Raw genomic sequence first — 24,179 nt, 5'->3', positions numbered from 1 at the left:
GTGTGTGTGTGTGTGTGTGTGTGTGTGTGTGTGTGTGTGTATATATATATATATATATATATATATATATATACACACACACACACACACACACACACACACACACACGGGTCTCAGACATCCTATTGAAATGAGAGAATGACAACACTCAGGAGATCGATGTCAGAACCACAATCGGACAAATATCGATACGTTCTGCACATGCTCCAAGGATTACCCTGGCGCGTGCTGAACCAATGGCATTTGTTTTTGCAGGAGGCAAGCCCCCCTGCATCCCCCATGTGAGAGGCTGTGCTCCCAAACACCCTACTAATTATATTTACTAACTGAGATTGCATATTCCTTGGGAAAAGGAAATATTCCCCTACACAGGGATTATTGATCTGGCACACCTGTCAGCCACCTGTCTGCTTCGACAAAATGGTGTCCATCTCCTGGGTGTCAGCATTTTGTCATTTTGCCAGGATGTCTGAGACCTAGATATATATATATATATATATATATATATATATATATATATATATACACACACATACACGCATGCATACCTACATTAACATATATATCTATATCTTTAAATGTATATATATATATATATATATATATATATATATATGTATATACACACACACACACACACACACACACACACACACACACACACACACACACACATACATGCATCATGACCAAACTCCTGATAATCACACTGGCTTGTATTCATGAATCCTCTATGCCTTGCACAATCCCTTTCTCCATGACAGTTTGTCACCCATGATTAAGGTTACATGCTGCTAAAGAGCTTCATTGTGTAGTCCAGGATTGGATTTCCTCAGCGTATATTTGCTTTCTATGTGACTCTTAAATCATTTAGCCTGACAACACTCCTGGGTTACTCCTGAGAAGAGGTTGTTACCTAATGGGTTCACCCAACTACCAAAAGAATAAAAAAGCATAATAGGAATGCAGAAACATTAGAGCACCCTATCCATTCTACACACACACACCTCCACAACCACAATTATGCTTTATGCAGTTGTTAAACTGCTATATCAGACCATTAAAATAAACAAGTTCCAGCTTAATGTTTACGTAAGCAGTATTGCCCTTTCTTCCTCCTTGCCTTCAATTCTTATTCTTATTTCAGATATCCCGTTATTATTTGTTTGATGAATGACAATTAAAACATGTTTAAAAAAGAATTTGTGGAAGCCGATGGGGTTTCAGTCATGGACCCATCCATTGTAGTTTAAGAGTCTGATACAGTGTCAAAAAAAAAAACCTCTGTCTACAGACCCACTGCAGCAGAGGTCAGCACCTCAGGCAGCCCTACTCTGACACTGGTTTGAGCACTCCTTACTCCTAACTACACAGTGTCAGGAAGTTGCAGCTACTGTGTAATCCTTCCTGTGCAGGCAGCAGCCTTACAGTTCTCAGCCCCTTCCCAAAACAAATTGTAACAGTCACTGTACCTTATGGCATTAATCTGTGATCAATCGATCAATGCAGTCTACCTAGCTTAAACCCCATTACTGTCTAACAGTGATGGATGTGCTATTTCTTCTCTCCCCTCTTATGATATATCAGAAAACTTTACATCACACATTCCCCTTTTGTCTGTGATCAGTATTACCAGCTTCCCTGAACACAGCTTATCAGGTATTTCAGCCATACCCTACTTCTCTTCCTGTTAGCAAATGGAACCTGCTTTCTTCCCTGTCTCCCTTTTTAGCAGAGATAAGAGTACCCTTCGTAATTCATCTTCCAGACAGTAATAAATGGAGACTCTTGTAATATCATCAATACAGCCTTGCATAACTACAGACCTCTGCTCAACCTGTCTATATCCTGGTCTCTAAAATCATTCCCTTCCCATTCTTGGTAGCCATTTTCCCTAACTCCCAGCCATATGGCCCATGGATTCCTGAGCTCTAATACACCCAGGCTACCTTAACGCTATGTGTTTATAGAACAATTCTGTTTGGGACTCACAATTAAATTTTGTTTGACAATCAGTTTGGTATACAACACTGGCTATCCACCCCTACACCTGGTCAGTTTCTACTTACACTCCCCCATAGCTGCTCCTTCTCTGTCCACCAGGTTATCATGATAGGAGAATCATGCCCTGCTGGGATCCATCCTGACTTTCAGGAACCTAGCTAGTATCCTGAACATTACAATAAATATGACCACAAACAGTTTAGTTCCTATGTTGTCATTAGAATTAACAGAACTGCTCCAAACACCTTGCACATCTGGATTCAAAGGGCAGAAGTCTTATAATCAGGCAACAGAGGATAAGAATAGATAGGTAATCCAGATAATAAAGGGAAATCCAATGTTAAATAATACAAAAATACAGACAACTTTTGACATGTTTAAATTCTGTTTACTGAATCAGAAACAAAATTGATGATATTCTGTCTTATTTACATTACTATAAATAGTTATATTATTTCAAAAGCGGCAGTTAACCAATGGCTTTGTATTATTACAGCTGTTTTAACCCATATGATTTTTCCAGGAAATACATTCTGGCAACTCTGTGTTGATTATGATGATTGTAATAAGAGTCTGCAAAGCTTTACATATGCATATTCCAGGCATTACAGTGGCTTGGGTTTTTGTGAGGATTTGTGTAAAGAAATCATAGAACTTAAAAGAATGAAATAAATTACATTGATATAGTTACCTTAACATTTTCTAAGAAGTGATATGCAGACTGTAGTTTCTTAAAAACTAAGATCTGACAAACGAGAAAAAATATCAGACTTTATACAAAGGGAAGTACATCAGTATAATATGAGAGACTAGTAATGGACTGTTGCTATTTTTTTTACTTTATTTATGTATTGACATTTGATTACTGGGAAAGTCCGAAAGGGTAGGCGGCGGGCACCCATTTTCAGCAGAGGCCTGGGGAGAAAAGCTCCAAAGTATTACAAAACATTTTAAGAACAATAATTTTACAATCTTAAAAATAATACAAAAATATCTACAGTTTAAATAATTATACCAAATTAGATATAATATGAAAACATTGGTTAAGAACAGATAGAAGTTATATCACAATGATTTAATATTTATAGAAATTTTAGCCAGTTTATATTGCAACTAAAGGTAGGTTAGTATAATACAAACAGGAATTGCAATATGAAGTGAGAGGAAAAGCAGGCTTATGGTCTATTTAAAGAGAAAGCCTGGGGAGAGAAATTGCTAGAAGTAAGTAAGTGAGTGAAGAAGGGAGTGAAAGGAAGTGTAAGGTATGAATAGGTACTTGTTCACATTTATATAGTTTATCCTGGTGTTCAGCAAGAACAGAACCAGATTTTGTGTGCATTGGGCAAGTGAGGAATACACAAAGCAAAATATAACCAATGTTGACGAGTAGTTCACCGCTCTTAACCAGTAAAGGAAGAATTAATAGTAATGAATAACTGACCTTCTAAATGAATAAACTGAGATGCCCAGTCTTTGTTTATGAAGTGCAAGACAACTGTTGTGTGTAACACTTTTTAAATAGTAGAGCTGGATGTGCAGTCTGTGGATTTCATGGAACCATTTCTTTTTCTAGTTATCCTGTTCATAACATATACTGAACATCAACGTCCAGGGACCAAGAATGTCTTTGAGCATCTTATCTCTTTCTATAGTTGACATACTACTGGTTTCTTCAGTGGGCAGCTGGGTACCATCCAGAAATGACTAACATTTAAGAAATCAGCAATGGCAAGTAGAATGCAGCAGGGAATGACAGCAAACACGTTGGACCATGGAGAGAAGCCTTGTTCACTGCCTTCCCATGACACTGAACCAGAACAAGAAGAGGCCATTACTTCAGTAGAAGAGCACAATGAAGAAGAAGATCTGGAAGAAATTAAAAATAGCAGACCAACCAATGATATCTCTCAACCTCTTAACGCAAAAAATTTGGGCAAAGCCAAAAATAATGGGGAACAAAGCCTTAAAAATAGGGATAAATTTTAAATATCGCTCTCATAAACTTAGAAAGTTGCCAGAATAAAAGGTATTGTGTTAGCATGCATTTTCTGCCAGATGTGAAGACTGAAACTCAAATGTCTGTCATTATTTATTGAATTCAATCTTGACTGATTTGCCAAAAAAAATCCAGAAAACTACAAATTTTATAAGGAACAAAACAACAATATGAGGCAAACATTCTGACATTCTGCAAAACTCTGGACAGTTGATAGATAGTCCTAGAGATCTGGAACAAGAAACTGCCGACCACAGCGGTGATGGTGACTTTAGTTCTGATTACTTGAATAATACCTCTCAAGAAGAAGACTATGATGAGAGGCTTCCAGAGTAGGAAGAGGGTGTTACTTATTATATTTTGTACTGCCCAAAGGATGACAGTTACTTAGAAGGTATGGACTTTAATTGGGAAGAGTACATTCCTCGCAAAGAACAGACCATTGTCTTTAATGAGTGCCAGGAGGCTGTGGAGGAAGCCTGGGTAGAATCTAATGGAAGGTGTCAAATTATAACTCAGGTGACAGAGGATGAACTATATGATGCAAGTCAGATACAAGTCCTGGCTCGAGGTTATAGGAATACCTTTGCAACATCAGCCTGTAGGAGGATAATGAAAAATACTTTCAGATTTAAGAGGGCTGTCAGAACTACTACACTCCAGAGACAAATGGTAACTTGCAGAGGGTATCACAATATAATTCCAGAAAAGGTGAAATGGTGACAAAAGGGCATGAAGAAGATGTTGACCAGCTTGTTGCTGAAATCAAGTTAAGTGTGAGTGTCAACAGCCTCAGCGGTGCAGCACAACAGTACCAAGATGTTGCTGCGAATGACAACACACCAAAGGACTGCATGGAAACTGTCCAAACGAGAGCCAAGGCATACTACCAGCAGGCATGAAGGAAAGCCAAAGTATTTACACATTTTGCCCACTGCAAGGCATATTAGTAAAACACACATAGGTTTTAAAGTAAAAGTAGGAACACCCGAAGAAAGGCAGATATGAACACGAGAGAAGCAGATATGCAGTAGTTCAGAATATCGTAGAAAACAACAATATTCTGACTTAAATGGGCCAGTAGACAATAATAACATGTCAGAGACAAAGAAAGACACTTCTTTTCCAAGCTTTGTGGATGTTCCAGGGCCATGTGAACCTGAAGACCTCATTAATGGAATTGTTTTCACAGCCAATTTCTTGAGCTCTACACAATTTAAGGTCAGGAGGCAATCAGCCATGTCAAGCAAATACAGAAGGCAGCCAAAATCAAGAAAAAGGCAAATTCTGAAAGTGAAGTCCAAACAGTGACAGAAGTTGACCTTTTCATTTTCACTCAGTGAATTAAAGCTCTAAATGTAGATATTCATTATAAACTATCTCATACATCACTTTGTTGTACTGATGGAAAGGTGTGGTATACCTCAAACAGCTTCTCAAAACTGCATTGAGACAACTCATGGAGTACAAGAAGGAAAGAAATAGTACAACATGATATGCCATTTCTTTGAATCAGCAGATGCAAAACGTATTACACAGTCAATTGGTCAGGCATTCAGTGTTGCCTACCAAGAATTCCTAAGGGCCAATGAAATTAATCCTGAAAATCTGAGTCAGAAGGAATATAGTGACATAATGAACACACAGGAGATGTACAATAATGACCTCGTCCATTTCTCCAACTCTGAGAACTGCAAAGAGCTGCAGATAGAGAAGCAGAAGGGATGAATTCTTGGTGTATTGATTAGTTTGGTTGAAGATCAAGCCTTCCAACTGTTCTTTTGGTCAACATGATGAGTGGTGGCCCAGCTGCTCACTCCGGAAATCTTAGCATCAGTGACCAGATAATGTCATTCAATGGAACAAGTTTAATGGGACATCCACTAGCCACATGCCAAGAAATCATTAAGGTTCTAAATAATCAGATAGAAGTAAATTTAAATAGTGTCATTGGCCCGCCTGTCACCACTGTTCTAACTAAGAGACCAGACATTATTTGTAGCCTAATAAGAGCTGGGATAGCAGAAAGTGAAGAGGTCAGAGTCGGGCATCATATCATTGAAATAAACAGAGTTTTGTGGCAAAGGTTCATGAAAAGATATTACAAGTACTAATTCATTGGGGGAGATCCATATGAAGACTATGCCAACTGTCATGTTCAAATTACTAACTGGACAGGAGATACAAATTTATTTCTAGTGTGAAACTGTACCTTCAGCAGAGGAGGGGTTATTGTGCCATGTCCACTTAGAAAAGTCAACAACTTACATTAACACAACTGTGTTACAAGTACTGAACTAGTATCAAGCTAAATGAAGAACTGAGACCTCAACAAACTGACTATAGTGGTGCCATTTCCAGATATCGTGCTAAAAGAATCATAGACATGCAAATCTTTTAATTTTCTGGATACAAAGTTTACATTTGGAAAACACAGTGGTTGTACAGTATTTACAGTATACTTCAGACTGGATCTGTCATCACAGCCAGTGACAGATACTTATTTGTGAAATTTGTGTGTACATGCTTTGTATCCAAAGACGTGACTCTGAACAATGGATAAGTGGTAGTGACAGCATCCAAAAACAAACTGAAGAAAAAAATGCTTGTTGATGTTGATTTGGGGTGCATGGGTAGGCTTAAAAAGGCCATAGTGGTCATTATTCTAGTACACACCTCTGAACATCTGTCCATCGTCCTAGATTCCTTATTAGGGGGATGGACAGACAAAGAAGTTTCAGCCAACTCCTTTTTTGTGGCCGCTGCTACCACCATGGCATTAACGGGAACACCATTGGTAAGAAATTGCTTGTCTTGTGGGGCAGTAATAAATTTTGTGGGCCTGCGGGGAGTTGGTTCCATTGTGTCTGGATCTGACCACGCATTTCGAGCTACCACAGACATTAGTGGATCGAAAGGCGGAGACACCCAGGAGGTGGAGGGTCGGGATCCAAACGCGTCCAGGAATACCGACTCATCCTCGGAAGGGTTAAGGGTAGTCCAGTTCCCCCTCTGCCTAAGAATCTCAAGGATGTCTGAGAAAGAGACGTCCTCAGAGGGGGATCTCGGGGACCCTTCTGACTCCTCCAAGTCGGTATCTGAAGTGACAGACTCAGGGGAGTCAACATGCTTCCTCTTGCATTTCCTCTTTCGAGGGGGCTCCTCTGAATGAACGGGGGAGGCCTTGGAAGAGGAAGATACACCCAATGGGGTGCCCTGGAGTGCTTGTTCCCCATGCTTGGGGTCTGGAGGAGGGGCAGAGGCAGGAGCAGGCACCATGGGGGGAGGAGCCGATGAGGCTGACCGTGAGGCTGAGTCAGATGCCAGCACACTCCTCATGACCTCGAAGGTGCCTCTTACAGATATCGGAGAAGACTCTGGCTCTGAAGAGACCGGAATCCTTTCTGGCACCAAGAGAGATGGCTCCGAAGCCGATGTAGGAGCCGAACTCACCTGCACTGAAGCTCCAAGAGGGAGAACGGGGCCGGACAAGGGTCCAATGCCACGCGCCCCCTTGGAGCCGACGAGAGTCCCAGCACCCAGATCCCTCCAAGGACGGCACCATGGAAGAGATTGGAGCCAACGACGGAACCAAAAGGGGAGGTATCGGTGCCGACGGTCCCACGATCCCAGCCTCAGCATGCCTCGGCTCCGAGCTCAAGGAATGAGTCGAAGGAGGAACTACTGCAGAGACAGGTAGAGCCATACCCTGATGAGAGCGGCTGGATAGCATTTTAGCCAGGGCCTGCGATTTTAAAAGCCTGCTCACCACTCTCTCCAAATCATGGTTAGATAGTCTAGACGACCGAGAAGAGTGGGATCGATGACTTCTCTCTGATTGCAGCAAGGGAGACCCCGGAGCCGAATGTATCGACTCTAAGGATGGCGATCTGGAGCGTTTTCGACTCCCTGATGGTTCCAACAGAAGAGTCGGGGCCGACTGGGAGATAGGTACTTCGGCTCCAGTCGGAGCTGAAGTTGGCTTGGACATAGGTACTTCGGTTCCAGCCAGAACCGAAGTTGAAGCAGACGCCACACCCAACAACGGCTACGAACTGGGAGCCAGTGGCTTTGATGGCTTGGAAGGTTTCACTGACTGAGCCTTGGCCGGTGATCCTTCAGGTTTAAGCAAACCCCTAAGGATAAGCTTATTACTACGCTCCTGCAGGACTCTTGGACTAAAGGCGTGACACACCGAACAAGAGTCCTGCAGGTGTAGGCCGCCCAAGCAATAGACACAAGAAGTGTGACCATCTGTCAGTGACATTTTCTGACAGCATGAATCACACTTCTTGAATCCAGACACTTTTGTGTCTTTAGACATTCCTGTAAAGGAAAAATCAAATTACAAAGAGTACAAAGGGAAGTAGGTAACTAGAAAAAAACACACACAGTCCACACAAGTTACCACACCCTAACAGCACACACACACTTTATAATATAAGAAAGGCTAAACGGACCTACCAACTACCACAATTTCTAATGAAAAAAATTTTTTACTACCTTAAAAAAGGATAACAAGGATAAGCCTCTAACTGAAACGGCTTAACTTAAAGAGGAAAATGGGAGTGGGGGAGGGAGGAGAAAACTCTCTAAGAAGAAAAAGAGTTTTCAAGGGGGGATTAAACACTACTACAACTGTGTATGAACACTAATTATTTTAACTAATAATATACAACAAGTTCTAAATATATATATATATCAATAAATTGAAAAAATACGACCTCAGCCAGTAAATGCAACCTCGTAGCAGAAGCAGCAAATGAGATCTGGGTATCTAGTGCCAGGCATCATGGGATATAGGGGGGGGCCTGGAGCCAGTAAGCAGCTCTCGAGCTTTTGAAGATGGCTGAGTCGGAGTAGTAAACTTTCAGAATGGTTTTGAAGTATGATCGGGATGGTATTGTCCTGATGGATACAGATAAGACGTTTTTGGTCACTGGATCGTAATGACCAATTAGGAATATAGTTGTGTAGAATGGTATTTAATGTTGGACAAGCAGACGGATGCTGAATAACTTTATAGGTGGTAAGAAAATGTGTATATGTTAATTGATGGGATAGTTTTAGTGCTATACAGTGGTGAGTTCCGAAAGAGTTATTTGCTGCAAATTTTGCAATTTTGTTATAGCATTGCTCGAATCTTGATTTTTGTGATGTCTGGAGGTTAGTAAGGATGTGAGCACCATAAAGAAGTGTGGGAGGAGATAAGTAGTGGCAGGTGTAATTTTAGTTGTGTTGGTGAGGAAGTTTTTGAGTTTTTCTTATGCAATTTTGTATATGCAAGTCAAATTTAAGATTATCATCCACTATAATCCCTAATAATTTGCTATGAGATGTGACTTTGATTGTTGTATTATCAAGGGAGAAGACTTTACATTTTGTTTTTTCATGAGAGAGGGATTTGAGGGAAAAAGTCGTTTGTTTTTGGGGGGGGGCATTGAGCATGAGTTGTGAGTTACAAAGCCATGTTTCAGTGTCTGATAAAGCTTCCTGAGTAATTTTTGGAGGTGTGCCATGTTGTCAGATGTGCAAATGAGTGTGGAGTCATCTACATACTGTATTAGGGAGGCCTGTTGTGTGCGTATGTGGAGGGTGTTGGAGAAAACGGTAAAGAGGAGGGGACCAAGGACAGAGCTTTGTGGTTCCAAGGTGTTGCCTGGGAGGTATGGAGAGAGGGTGGACTGTCATTTTACTGATTGATACCTATTGCATAGGTAGCTTCTGAAGTTTACAGGTTACAAGTGGTAATAGTTTTAAACATTTTTCAATTTAAATAAATTCTGTGTAAGTATGCACCAAAGACTGCAAATGCAGGGTAAATTTAGTCTTGCTATGCACTCATTTTTTTCTACAAAAGCAGAATTCTGTATTTGTCTTGTTTGTATTAACATTAACAAACAAGGATAACACAATCAGGCAAGGATAACACAAAAACTATTTGGTTCGGTGTTGAAAGTTGTGTAAACAACCTAAACTAAACTCCTTATTTTCAAATGTGCATGAAATCCATTATCTACATTTATTTTATGATGTAATGACCCCTTTCAGTAGGCAAGCTCTCTTGCCGAAAGACAGGCCACTAAAGAACTACACAGCATTTAGTATTTGCCTTACAAGTTCAGTGAAGATACTGAATACTGTCTAAATTGTTTACAGTCTTTCAGGATCAGGGCCCCCTAAACTATCCAGTATAGATGCTGTTGTTCTTATCACCCTGTTTATATATTCCATCTCTGAGGTGATGCCACATTGGAGTAAGGGTGAGCTCTGTAGTGATCAGTTTAATTGTTTTCTCTAATATGGCACACCCTCAAGAGTTGTGATGAGTAATTGGAGTTTAAGGAACTTTCAGTTCTCATTGATTTATTTACCTGTTTCACACTAATAAATTTAGTTAGTTCAGTAGTTCAGCATATGTTTTATGCTTTCAGTGCATGCAAGCATTAGCACAACAAAAATCACAGGACTTTGGTTAACTTGCAAGGCATATCTGTTATAAGGTGTGCCATGTTTCTGAGGGATAGCTTCTCTGTGTTTTATTTTGATATGCAGTGATTTGGTGAAGGTATACTTGAAGATGGTTTGTTTGGCTGAGCTGTGGCGATATTTACTTCAGTTAGTTATACTTGAATCATATGTGTTTGTGTGTAGTAGTGCATGTAAGGGCTATGATTATGCATCATCAGCAGCTTCATTCTAATTACATGACATAAGCCTATTGTGTGTGGGTGCATATATGTGTGAGTTTGTGTCTGTGTGTCTGAGTTGCATGTCTGTGTATATATGTGTGTGTGTTGTGTCTGTTTGAACATGTTTAGACATGTGCCTGTGGCATTACAATGTTTGCTTCCATAGGAGCAAAATGGTCACCTTTTGTCTAGCTGACCTCTGTAACTGTCTTATAATGCAGTTTCTGTAGACAGCTGTGGTGCACACTGTATAGTTTTCTATGAACCATGGTAGTACCCTTATTCATGTTGTGTATCCCGTGTGTGTGTGTGTGTGTGTGTGTGTGTGTGTGTGTGTGTGTGTGTGTGTGTGTGTGTGTGTGTGTGTGTGTGTGTGTGTGTGTGTGTGTGTGTGTGTGTGTGTGTGTGTGTGTGTGTGTGTGTGTGTGTGTGTGTGGATATATATATATATATATATATATATATATATATATATATATATATATATATATATATGTACATATATTGTATATTACCTCTGTGCTAGCTGCTCAGTGACATACTGTTTCTTTACCCATGCTGCACAGTTGTCTTTGAACTGACAGTTGGCCTCTTCCATGCAGTTGTCTGCATACTGTCCCTATGCACTATGGCTTATGTTTGAATCTCAGACTATATCCCTATATTTTCCTTCAGAGAATGGGAACGAATAAATGCATAAATGATTAATAACTCCCCACCACAAAGAATATGATTTTCGGTATTAAAATGTATATTATTTGTTCTCATGTACAAACTGGCTGTGAAGAAGTAATCCTTAGAAAACAAATGAAACACTACAGAATTTGTAAATCTATTCATGTAATATAGGATAGGAGGCTCATCAGAATAATAATAAAATAAATACTAAATGAAATTAGAAGAAAGTCTTGGGAGAGGATATAAAACTATCATAGTATTACACTTTGCCAAAACATACAGTACAAATATAAGATTGCTGAAATGCAGGAATTCAAAAAAAGCCTACATGCCTAAAATGGAAGCAGATAATTATACTCTGTTGTACCATTTGAGATTAAGTTATTTGATCACTGGCAGTTTGGTTGAACCTTCTAATTGAATTAATTTTGTGAAAATGTTGGATTAAAGGACAATTAGATTTGTGCAAATTACACAACTAAACAATATGCTGTCTGGTTGAATGTGTTTGCTGTTATATATATACAGACTTTAGGGTCAGAGCTGGGATCAGGCCTGAGGTTTTGCTTCTGGTTAATATTAGGGTAATGGTTAGATAAGGATTAACATTAAGGATGGCAATTTGGTTGGAGATTGGTTTAAGATTAATGTTACAGGTTTAAGGCTTTGGTTAGCTTTTGTGTAAGGGCTAAAGCCAAAGTTAGGTTTAGGTTTTGGGTGAAAATTAGTATTATGTTTAGTGTTAAAATTACGTATACAGTTAAGTTGAGTAAGCTGTTAATGAAGGAGCTTTGCTTGTCCATACCTCTCATCTTCTTTGCTTAAGAATGTTAGACAAATCCGAAAATAATGAGGGAACAAAGGTCCAAAAATAGGGATACTTTCTGAATATCTCTCTTAAAAAGTTAATAAAACAACAGCTTTTGCATTAATATGCATTTTCTGATGATAGGTATGAAACTGTAATGTCTGGCATTACTGACTAACTGTAATTCCTAGTAATTCACCAGAATAAATATGAGAGACAGGGAAAAATATAAGAAAAAAAATCAAAGACGTTCTGCAGTTAAGCTGAAAGGTATATTCCTGCGCATCAAACACTGTAGATAACTATGTGTATTGTTTTCATATTTTCAAAAAAAATGAGTTTTATGTATATATTTAATATTGCATAATTTTTGACTGCCTGTACTCCATTATATTGTCTTAAACAATGTTGTTTCCAAACAGATGTTCTATACTTATATAAACCAGCAAAAAATCTTTTTTGGTAAAGTACTTTCAGTCCAGAAAGCCAGAAACTAACAGGGTAACAAGTCTCTGGTATATAAACTGAGCAATACAAATGAAATGAAAACATTAATGGTTTTAGGTTTAAGATTAGAGTTAGGTTCAGTGTCATTGTTAAAGTTAAATTTATGTTTTGACTTATATTTATATTTAGTGTTGGAATTAGTTTTAGGTTTTTGTATATGTATGTACTGTCATAAATAGGAGGAGTGAGGGAGCTTTACCTGCCAGAAAAAATAATGTAGATAATTATGTGCATTACTGTTTTCTGCATTTTCAGTGAACTTGTAATATTTAGTTAAATATTCTTTGAATTTTGTGAATTTTAACTATTTGGGCTTCATTGTATGGCATTTGAAGTGTTTGTTATTAAGCAGATGTCTATATCCATATATCAGCTGAATATAAAATGTTTTTTCTGGTAAGATACTTTAGATTCAGGAGTTCATACGACAAAAGTAGCATTTCTATTGCATAAACTGTACAGTAGTGATACAATGAGAGCAGTAAGTAAGTATTTCAGTATGGTGCTGCTTGTTACATCAAATCAAACAATCTTCTTCTTCTTTTGGCTTTTCCCGGTTAGGGGTCGCCACAGCGGATCACCTGTCAGCTCATGATTGGCAGTGGAGTTTTATAGTATCGAGTTGCCAGTCCGGCACCTAACCTTCCACAGAAGGTACACACATGCATGCACTCACACCTAGGGCCAATTTAGAGTGTCCAGTCCACCTACAGCATGTCTTTGGGATGTGGGAGGAAACCGGAGAACCCAGAGGAAACCCACACAACCACAGGGAGGACATGCAGACTCCGCACAGAAGGCACCCCAGCTGAGAATCGAACCAGAGAACCTCTTGCTGTGAGGCATCAACGCTAACTGCTGCACCACCGTGGACGCCCACATCAAATAAAACAATAACATTAAATATTTATAAAATCTGGCAATATAAATTTATTACTTCTATATGGATCATTCAACATTATTTATACTGTAAGTAATTATCTAGTGCTGAAGCACTTAATAGGTTCATTAGTTGTAGTTTAAAAAATTAAGCAATTTATGTCATTTTTCCTAAGACACTGGGAGTACAAATATATTGTGAATAAAATTCAGAGACATAGTCTGCACTGCATACGGCCAGAATACTGCAAAATGCATAAAAAGGCTGGTGTATAGCAGAAGCTACTGCATGGTTCTGCTATGGAAGCTCGCCTTTTGAACTATTACCTTGTCCTGGTGAAGGGGCTTTTGTATTCCAGTAAAGCCAGGAGCTTCAAGTGTAATGAAGGTATGGGACAAATGTATGGAATTATACCTGGCAATCAGAGTTCCTGAAGAATTATGGACATAAAGTTCCGATGTAATGCAGGAAGTGGCAACAAAAGGTATTCCAAATACAAAGAAGAATAAGAAGGCACAATGTCTGTCTGTGGAGGCATTGGAAGTAGCAGAGGAAAGAAGGAGGACAAAAGGCTGTAGAGACAGGGAATCTACGTCAATGTAGATATAGTGTTTCAGGGAATAGAAATAAGAGATAGGGAGGTATGTTTAACTGAGTAGTTCAGAGAATTAAAATATAATAGATTGGAAAAGAGAAGAGAAGAGCTCTCTTCAAACAATTGGCAATATTGAGGGAAACCTCCAGGTAAAAATGGGCATGACAAAAGACAAGGGACCTTGCAGAAGCAGAAGATAAATAAGAGAGTTGGCAGGAATATGTAAAGGAACTGTGTAAGAAAGACACTAACATCACTGATATATAGATGGTATACTGCTCGATGGTCTAGAATCTGACATTCTGGAGAGTAAAGTTAAATGAACCATACAAAATCTTGGTAATAGCAAACATAAAGGAGGTGATGGAATTACATCTGAATTATTTAAATAAATTGCCAGAAAATTTTAAACATGACAGTAGAGGGCATTAGATTGGAAAAGTTAATTTTATATTCTGGTCACAAAAAAGGTGATCCTAAATAGTACTTGAATTATTGAAGAACTACACTTGTATCACATCCTAGCAGGGTATTGTTCAAGATCTACCAAGATGTATTCCAGCAATATATGAACGAATAATTGGTAGATTCAAATTTTTTTACAAGGTGAATAGGCTGCAGAGATCAAACTGTCACCTTCTGCTAGATAGATTAAAGCAAGGGAGTTGCAAAAATATTTATTTAAGATTTATTTACTACTCTAAAGCTTTTGACTGTGTGGACCATAAAAAAATGTGGTGCATGTTCTTAGAAACAATGAGACTCTGGGTCAACTTAGTAGCCTCTTGGAAAATCTATGTGCAAATCAAGAAGCAACAGTTTCAACATGAATATTGGACAACTGATTTGTTCAAGGCGGAGAAAAGAGTGGAACAAAGCTGTATATTGTCACCCTACTTATTTAATTTATACATTAAGTGTAGCATGCAAACATTAATATTAGATGAATCAGTTGATGAAAAACAGCTGGAGAAATATTAACAACCTCAGCTGTACAGACAGTACCATTCTAATGGCCAAGATTTCACAGGTTAATATGTTCATATGTTTACAGTAAGACTAAGGCTTAGAACCTGTGAAGGTGAGCTAATAGTTCAGTAAATGATAGCAAGAGGTAAGGGTAGTTTGGGAGACACAGAGAGAAAATGTTTAGCTTTGATTATGCTAGAAAGAAGGAAAATAAGGAGAAGATAAAAAAGGGAGCAAAAATGAAACAAAGCAGCAAGTATATGAAAAGAACACACGAGTTTCTAATCTTCCACTGCCACTGTCAAATTTAAAGTTCCCCTACTCTTTCTCTGATAAGTGCTGTGGTTTTATTACATCCTCCTGTGCTAGCACCAGCTAGGGCAGATGAGACCTCAGCTGAGCATCTCATTCAAAGGACAGCCATTCAGAACTGTAGAACCTCAGTATCAGTACTGGAAAATGAATCCAAACATCTGCTGTAGGAGTAGACTCCATAATCTTCTGATCTTCCTACATAAAAAGTGAGGGATCTACCTGTTGAGCCACTGACACTAAAGTACTTGCTAAGGCTGAGGCTTGAGCTTACAGCCTTGACATTGCTTCATACTATTTTATAAGCATTGCATGTGAACTGATTGTACCACTGAAGCAAGAAGATGAAAGCACAACTTGCAAATCCTGATTTGTTGCTCAGCATAAAAAAATAATAATAATACTTATTCTAGCCCAATCATTTCTTTGAAAATAGATGGGGGAAAAGTAAAGGTGGTGACAGATGTTATTTTTTGGGGGTCTATATTATCTTGTTGAAAGACTTGTTCAGCGAACATATCTTCATCGACAAGTTAACAGCGAACTCTGTTATCGCCGAACGGCCAAATCAGCAACTTTTTTCATAGGGGAAAAAAGCGCTTGGCCATCATTGGAGATTTTCCCTTTTCCCCACTGTAGTGTGATCTCGGAGTTGATATATTTAGTTAGGGGGGGAGGCAAAGCCCCCTCCCCCCCAAAATGTAGGGTTTGAACATTTATTTTTTGTTTATTAGGCCAAGCGCTTTTTTCCCCTGGGAAAAAAGTTGCTGATTTGGGTGTTCGGTGATTACTGAGTTTGCTGTTTGCTTGTCGATGAAGATATATTCGTTGAATATATCTTTCCACAAGATAATATAGACCCATTTTTTGGATCTCCTCTGATGGTGATTGCAACCAAAAAATATAATAGTTTCTTCATTCCCAGAGTAAAAGTGTGGAAAATCTGGTTACAATTTTCAAAAGCAAATACGTGTAGTTTCAGCAAAGGCCCATATACTCAAAGCTATAGTTTTCATAGTAATAACATACAGCTGGGAGAGGTAGAATATAAATAGATATATGTGCTGGAAAGTCAATGCTTTTGAACTGTGTTCTTGGAGAAAACTTTTAAGAATTCCTGAATTGCAAGAGGACCAAGAAGTCTGAAAGCAAACTTGTAACTCTAGTACTTTGGCCATATTATAATGGAAATATTGATTTTAAAAGAAGAAGGCAGTGGCTGAGGCTAGTGTGAATAGACAGTGTTACTGAAGCAATTAATGTGAATTTATAAGAAGTTAAAGCTGTTGACAGATGATCCTGGTGGTGTGCTAAAGTCCCTGAGGTCACAAAGAGTCAGACTAACCTAAATAAGTAAACAAGAAAGTCATCAAGATGGCAAATGGTATACACTACATTTGTAGCTGTGCAACATACCATGTATGCAAACATCACCATCATTTAGAGATAGCTACAGTATGCACCAAAGTTTTCTATTAGAGCTGCTGTACATTACAGTTGCTGAGGTACCACAGCAAGTGGAAACCCACCGTGTGAGTAAGGAAGTTTAGCTAGAAATCGCAAAAGGGATAGCACCACATATAAAACCCATTCTGTATGACACACAGGCATTCAGTCATACACACACACACACACACACACACACACACACACACACACACTCACATATATCGTGCATGCATGTACACACATGCCTGCATGTAAGCATTCATACCAACACACAAACACACACACACACACACACTCATATACATACATGAGAAGTGAAGGGTACAATGTGCATATTCTATAATTACAACTTCTTTATTTTGAATTCTCCCCACAAAAAATATGTCAAACAGTTTTCAGAAGGTTTATGGAATCGTATTTCTCAGAAAGTTCTCAGATAAATATATCATTGCTTCTTCTTTTTGATTTCAAATCATTTAGTTTCTTACGCCTAAGGAATATTTATTTATGCTTGTCTTTTTTTAATAAATTAATACATTAAGATTCAGTTTGTCTTCTTCAGGATAGAAATCCTATTTATAAATTCACTTAGCCTGATGAGTATATTGGATAGAGTAGTTTTGATAGATGTACCCCTGGATTTACTAATCTTCTGTGCAAAACTAGCTTAGTACTGCACAGAAGCGACCTTTTAGGAACAGGATGGCAGCACGCCATGTATATTAATGATGCATGCTGCCCGAGCTCCTAGGCTTACATGGAGCATGTAAGAGTGCAAGGGGCGGGTCTGAGAGCAGAGCTCTCAGAATAAACGCAATGTAGAACAACAGAAAGGGGAATGCAGTGAGAGAGACCACTCACAAGTGACCACATATCTCCACCAACAGTCCCCCTTGTGTATAACAGCAACAGAATATAGAAATAAAATGAAGAAACTTTTTTTTTAAACATCCGATTACAGCTAACCGTAGGTGCGCAGGTGTGCCCATCACATAGCTACGGTTAAAGCAGCTTAAAAGGCTGAAGAGGATAACAAGGAAGATATATACAAATGAAGCAGCAGAGCAATAGTGTAGTGGACAGAACATTCGCCTTATGAGCAGGCATTCCCGGTTCGTGTCCCACTGCAGCACATCCAATTGTACATGGCAAAGCACGTTATGACCAATATTTTTGTTGTATAACATACTGAATAACATATATTTATGAACTGGAGTACTGCAGTAAATGCACATGTGAGGTGTCAGTGTTATAATGAATAAGGCACTAGTAAGCAGGTCTAAGCACCAATAAGCAGTAGGAAGCATATGTAAGCACTTGTAAGCGAGTGTAACCCTGTTTGCATGGTGGAAAGCAATGCTTACACTGGCTAAGCAATTCTCAAGCTAACTCTCTGTAAGCAGATGTAACGGCAGATTAGCACTGCTTACCATCACACAAACCCACTTACAACTGCCTAAAAGTGCCTTAATCACTATGTATCTAACGGCCCTTGTTCTGCCCATCAACAAAATGAACAGCCATGCAGGTCTCGAACCCAGGACCATATACACCACAGTAGTTATCCAACAAGCCATCACAGAAGTACAGAAGAATGAGGCAGTAGCAAACAAGTCCTCACCATAGTATAACCAAACTGAACCTGTGAAAGGCATCAGTATACAGTCATATGTGCCATAACCCACTACATAACATAAATATGTGAACTGGAGTACAGCAGTAAGCCCAGAAGTGAGATGTAATTGTAATAGAGTGTTGAAGTCTCCAATAAAACACAAGGACCCCACAGAGTGTATGTACACATCAATCAGGGATACCAGGTATACATATAAGGTGAAATGAATAATAACACAATGCCAAAAAGGCATTATAATGAAAGTCTAATGTAAGCAATGTTAAGCATTGACAGGCCAGCTTAGGAGGTGTGAGCAATGTGTAGACCAGCTAACTCATTGTGCCCAGTGGTATACCCCTTTAAACAATGCCAACCTTAAGTAAGCAGGTTAGCCCATAGCTTAGCCTTTTCAAAATTAGCCAATCACGGAAAAGTGTGGGAAATCGGGCCTACTTAAACCCAAGAGGCGGGAATACATCAAATAGTTGGTTGTAGCTTCCCCTTTTAGGCACTATGGCAGTAAGGGGAGAAGGAGTGCGCTTCCAGGCACAGTGCTGGTGCATCCAGGTGTCCAACGTCATGGCAGGACTCCTAGTTAAAGACCATGCACAGAGACTGCTGCAGGGCCAGTATCAGGGCTCCCAATATAAGGCGGAGGCCTGGGACTATCTCGCCCACAACCTCACCAGTGCCATTGGCATACCCCAAACTGATGAGCAGGTCAGACACCACTATGGTGACCTGAAGTGGCAGAAGGGGGACCTCTTGGAGGAGTGGCTCCAAGAGGCTAAAGCATCAGGGGATGTGCCAGGCGTGTGTAAGTATCACCCCAGTATGTGTGCAATAATTGCCAGCTCAGGTAAATCATGGGTAGGTATGGCTAAATATTCCTCTTATGTCCCCTACAGCTGCAATGGAGTGGGCCACAAACCAGGAGGCCCACATCAGCCACCTGGCGAGGTTGCAATGCGAGGCAGGTCAGTAATAATCATGCTTTTACTGTCATAGGAAATAAAAATAAAAGTAATAGTAAATTAATTGCTAGTATAAAACCTGTATTGTTCAAGGCAAGTACTGCATACACTAGAGAATATGGCAGGAAGAGTCTCATATTGTTTGTATATCAATAAAAGTGTAATATCCTGACAAAACAGGTCTAACTGCTTGACTGCATGTGTATATTCTGGTATCATATGGTAATGTAGATTTGCAATCATGTAATAGTACTGTTGTATTAAGCACTGTTACCCACACCATGCACCATAAATTGAATGTGTAGGAATGGTTGTATATGGCAGGTGTAATCCCCAGAGGCCATTTAGTACAACTGAGAGACACATAGACAGTAAACAGGGAAACTGCAGACAATAAAAACCAAATAGCACATGCAACTGAGATGTGAACTTTTGTTTATTTAGCACACACAGCCAACGTCGAATCCTGCCAGTGGTAGTAGTCTGCATACAGAATCATACCCCACAACTGTACAGATATGTCCAGAATGTCTATTAAAGTGGCCCATATCTATTGCCTATCAACCTGTCCCCCTGGGAAATCAGTGGGATGATACCAGACGTATAGGCAGCAAACAGGAAATACAACTGATTGACACATATCTGTGACAACAAACCTGGCACACTAGCAACTCCCCAATACCTTATGTGACTAAGAAGCTACGTATGTCCCATTTACACCCCAATTTGTTAAGCTGTGGTCAGAGTGTGAAAAGTAACAGAGTGAGATGTATGTGCATAATAGCAATGTGGAACCTAGTACTGTGTGTGGGAACATTCAGGTAGTGCTGATAAACATTCCTCCCACAGGTCTGTGAGATACCAACACTGTGCCCAGAAATACAAGAATGATATGCAGTTGCTCTGAATAATGAGGTATTACACATCACGGTCACCCACAATGTCCTACAACATATAACTGTCTGGGAAATCTGTATAAGAGTGTTGTTATACTAGGTCAGAATGCATAAGTACAGGGGATTAATAAGACAGAAAGCAGACTGGAGATATACAGCAATATCAATATAGCAGACAAAACTGTGATGGATAGTGTTTAAGTTGTAGCAGACACAGCCATGATCTGAATCCTGGGAATGGAATTAGACTGCATACAGATTCATACTCCACAACTGTACACATGAGGCCAGAATGTCCAGTATATGTGCCCATATCTGCTGCCCGTCCCCCTGGTAAGTCTGTGGGATGATCCCAGATGTGTAGCCAGCAAAAAGTGAATACAAGTGATTGTCAACCATCATGAGAACACACCTGTCACTGTAGCAACTCCCAAAACTCTTAGGAGAGTAATATTTCAAGTATGTCCTATCTACGCTCTCATGTTGTCAAGCTGTGACCAGAGTGTGTACAGTAACAGAGTGAGATGTATGTGTATAATACTAATGTCTAATCCGGAACTTTGTGTAGCAACAGTCAGGTAGTGCTAACAAACATTGCTCCCACAGGTACGTTGGATATGAATAATATGCTGAGAAATACAGACCAATATAACCTGTACTGATATTGTCCACCCTGGTATTGTAGGGGATTGTGAGTGTTGCATTTTCTCTGAATAATAAAGTGTCACTGGTCACTGTCGGCCACACTGTGCTACATAATATAACTGTGTAGGAAAGCATGTATATGTGTGTGTCAGGTCACAAAAGGTGGAAGAGGGCAATATTATAGATATGTCCAGGCACACCAGCATATGGTCAACACATGGCCAGAGTCTCTGCAGAAAGAGTTGGATAGCATAGTGCAAAACATCAACCCAGAATCCGGGTGTATGTGTACAAACAGTTAGTCAGTGTTAACAAACATTCCCTTCACAGGTATACCAGGTAAGAGGTGTATACTGCAGGTAAAACCGGTTTGTGTGTAATGATGATGACAACCATATCACTGATCACAATAAGGCTATAGGGTAGTGTAGTAAGACGTGTACGCTACAGATTACAGCACTGACTAGGAAAGTAATGTGGACTACAGGAATATACTATGTGTTAATTGACATCTTTCTCCCCCCCCACTTTATCTCCAACAATAATCAACATACCCACCCCAATGTACTGACTCTAATAATGTCCAATGGTTTGATAAATATTTTAATGGTTCCAATGCAAGTGCCATATTGAATTATTCCAACATTGTTGGCATGATGCCATCAATGTACCCGCATGCTTTTCTTATTACCACTGTGGTCCCATATATGCATGTGTTTTGTTTGCTATGCAACTGTTCCGTATATGGTGTCTGGGTTAATGGGAATATCTATGCATGCTGTTATACCTAACCCTGGAATGTGTTGACTATTACTAACCCATATATGATGATGAAATCTAAACACTATAGCATGCTTGGGAAGGCCAGTCCCAGTGGACCCACCTGTCCCACCTTAGCTGGTCGTGGCACCGGGCACCAGAATGTCTGGGGCACAACCCCAGACCTCCATGTCCATTGGTCCTGCACCACCTTCAGGTGGAACCGCCTCAGGGGATGGGGCTGGCCCCCCGCGGGAGCGGGCATGGACAGGCACCTGTCACCCTTCGCCAGGTTGGGGTTGTGGTGCGTAGAGCAATCAACGAGCAGTTCGGTGATCTTCTACACCAGCTCAAGGGCAGCGTGTCATGATTAGAGAGTCAGTCTGGCTCTGTGGCTCAACCACCAGCACAACCACCTCCGGGGCTGTGAAGGTGCAGTGGTGACTGCCCATGGGTGTGGACCTCAGTCCCACTGTTACCACTAGCGGGTTTGTGGACTTCCGATATCCCAACACCCCTCCCCATCAATGTGTTTACCCCCCACATGTGTCATATACTGCCCCTGTATGCATCTTGTGTGTCTTGTCTGTTAACCTCCCTCCCCAAATATACCTACTACCCCTCCCCAACATCCCACTCTCACCGGAAAAAAAAGGGCAATCTGTTCCCACAAAAAATCTCGCCCCATGCATAGCTGTCCATTTTGCACATGTGTCCACTGGATACATAATCCGGTCTAATTGGCATCACAACTTATCACTGTTATCCTCACCCCTCTCCCAGGGGTTTGAGTGTCCAAATCTACCTCCAAATTTAGTGTATATGCACAGCTGTTGCTGTAGAAGAAATGGGCAGCTATGGACCTTCCCTACACCCTTCATGCACAGCCCTAGCTATTTTCCCTACTGTCTTTCCGTCTTTGTACCCCTTTTTCACCACTTTCCTATTAACCCTTTTTTCTTTTCTTTTAAAGAAATTAGCATGGGGGTAAGTGGGAGTAAGCACTTTTAAGCAGCAGTAAGTGGGTCTAAGCCTGTTTGCGCAGGGGTAAAACTGCCTACACAGATTAAGCAATTTGGTAGCTGAGTATAAGAAATTGTAACCAGAAGTTAGTAGTGCTTACCTCCACGCAAACCTGCTTACAGCTGCTTTAAAGTGCCTCAATCACTCTGTATCCAATGGCCCGTGTTCTGCCCAGCAACAAAATTAACTACTTCTGCAAGGCTCGAACCCAGGACCTTGCACACCATAGACAAAGTAATTTACTGCTAAGCCATGCCAGCTATACGTAAAGCTAATGTTTTCAGAAACATATCATCCAGCCCAGTCATGCAACAATACAGAGAATGTATACCAACATTTAGATGTTTGTGTGTATAAATATATTAATATCTAAACAGAGACAACGTATCTATATATGTATCTCTAGATATATATATATATATATATATATATATATATATATATATGTAGAAATATATACATATATATAAATATATATGAGCTTATATACATGCAAATGCCTACATCGACACATATATATGTCTACATCTATATGTCTACATATACACAGCCAGTTACATATATGTGCGCAGATATATATCTATGTAGGTATATATGGACATAGTTATATATATGTAAGCAGATATATATCTATGTAGGTATATATGGACATAGTTATATATATGTAAGCAGATATATATACATATATATATATATATATATATATATATATATATATATATCAATATAAGTATATATGGCCATACATCTGTAGATAGCAAGGGTAAATTAAGAAAAACATATATGTCCACATGCACCATTAATGTGGTTGAGAGGCCCCAAACAATATACGTCTTGTACGAATAGGCATACCCCCCCCCACAGCCAAACAAGTCCGCCCTGTAATACACTACCAAGTGTTGCAGATCCCATAACCAGGACCTGATATGATATGGGCACAAGATGTTAACAGTACCATAGCCCACCTGTATGATGTCAGGCTGGTATTGGTAACATATCATGCAGTACAGTCTGCTTCCCATAGGAGATGTAAATGTGGAAGCTATCAACATCCCCAGGATACATATACACAGGCATATATATGCAGATACAGATATATACATATATATATATATATATATATATATATATATATATATATATATATATACATGTGACTACACATACATACGTACAGTAAGATACTTATGCAGAAGGTGCACACAATATGGAACCGCCACTATGCCTACAGTTAACACCATAACAACTGGACACTGGATGAGCCACCCATACAAATGACATTTGGTGCCTGCAACATATACCCACAGAGAGGCCATAGGATAAAACACTACACACAGGTTTGTAGGAATGGAATACCTTTATTTGTGCACTATTACA

The 24,179-nt window shown here is 39.6% G+C and overlaps 1 protein-coding gene and 1 pseudogene across 2 annotated transcripts in view; both read left to right on the top strand.

Annotated features, from left to right (window-relative positions):
* The window catches only part of PGPEP1L (pyroglutamyl-peptidase I like), a 1,609,062-nt gene that overhangs the window by 1,399,647 nt on the left and 185,236 nt on the right, over nucleotides 1-24,179 (top strand). The gene's annotated exons all lie outside the window — the stretch shown is intronic.
* Nucleotides 3,730-6,199, top strand: LOC122797098 (annotated as a pseudogene).

Source organism: Protopterus annectens, chromosome 3.part0 (assembly GCF_019279795.1).
Source record: "Protopterus annectens isolate FY-2018-M chromosome 3.part0, PAN1.0, whole genome shotgun sequence".
NCBI classification, from domain to species: domain Eukaryota; kingdom Metazoa; phylum Chordata; order Ceratodontiformes; family Protopteridae; genus Protopterus; species Protopterus annectens.
The sequence above is the reverse complement of the archived record's forward strand: the minus strand, read 5'-3'. Positions and strand labels throughout refer to the sequence as shown.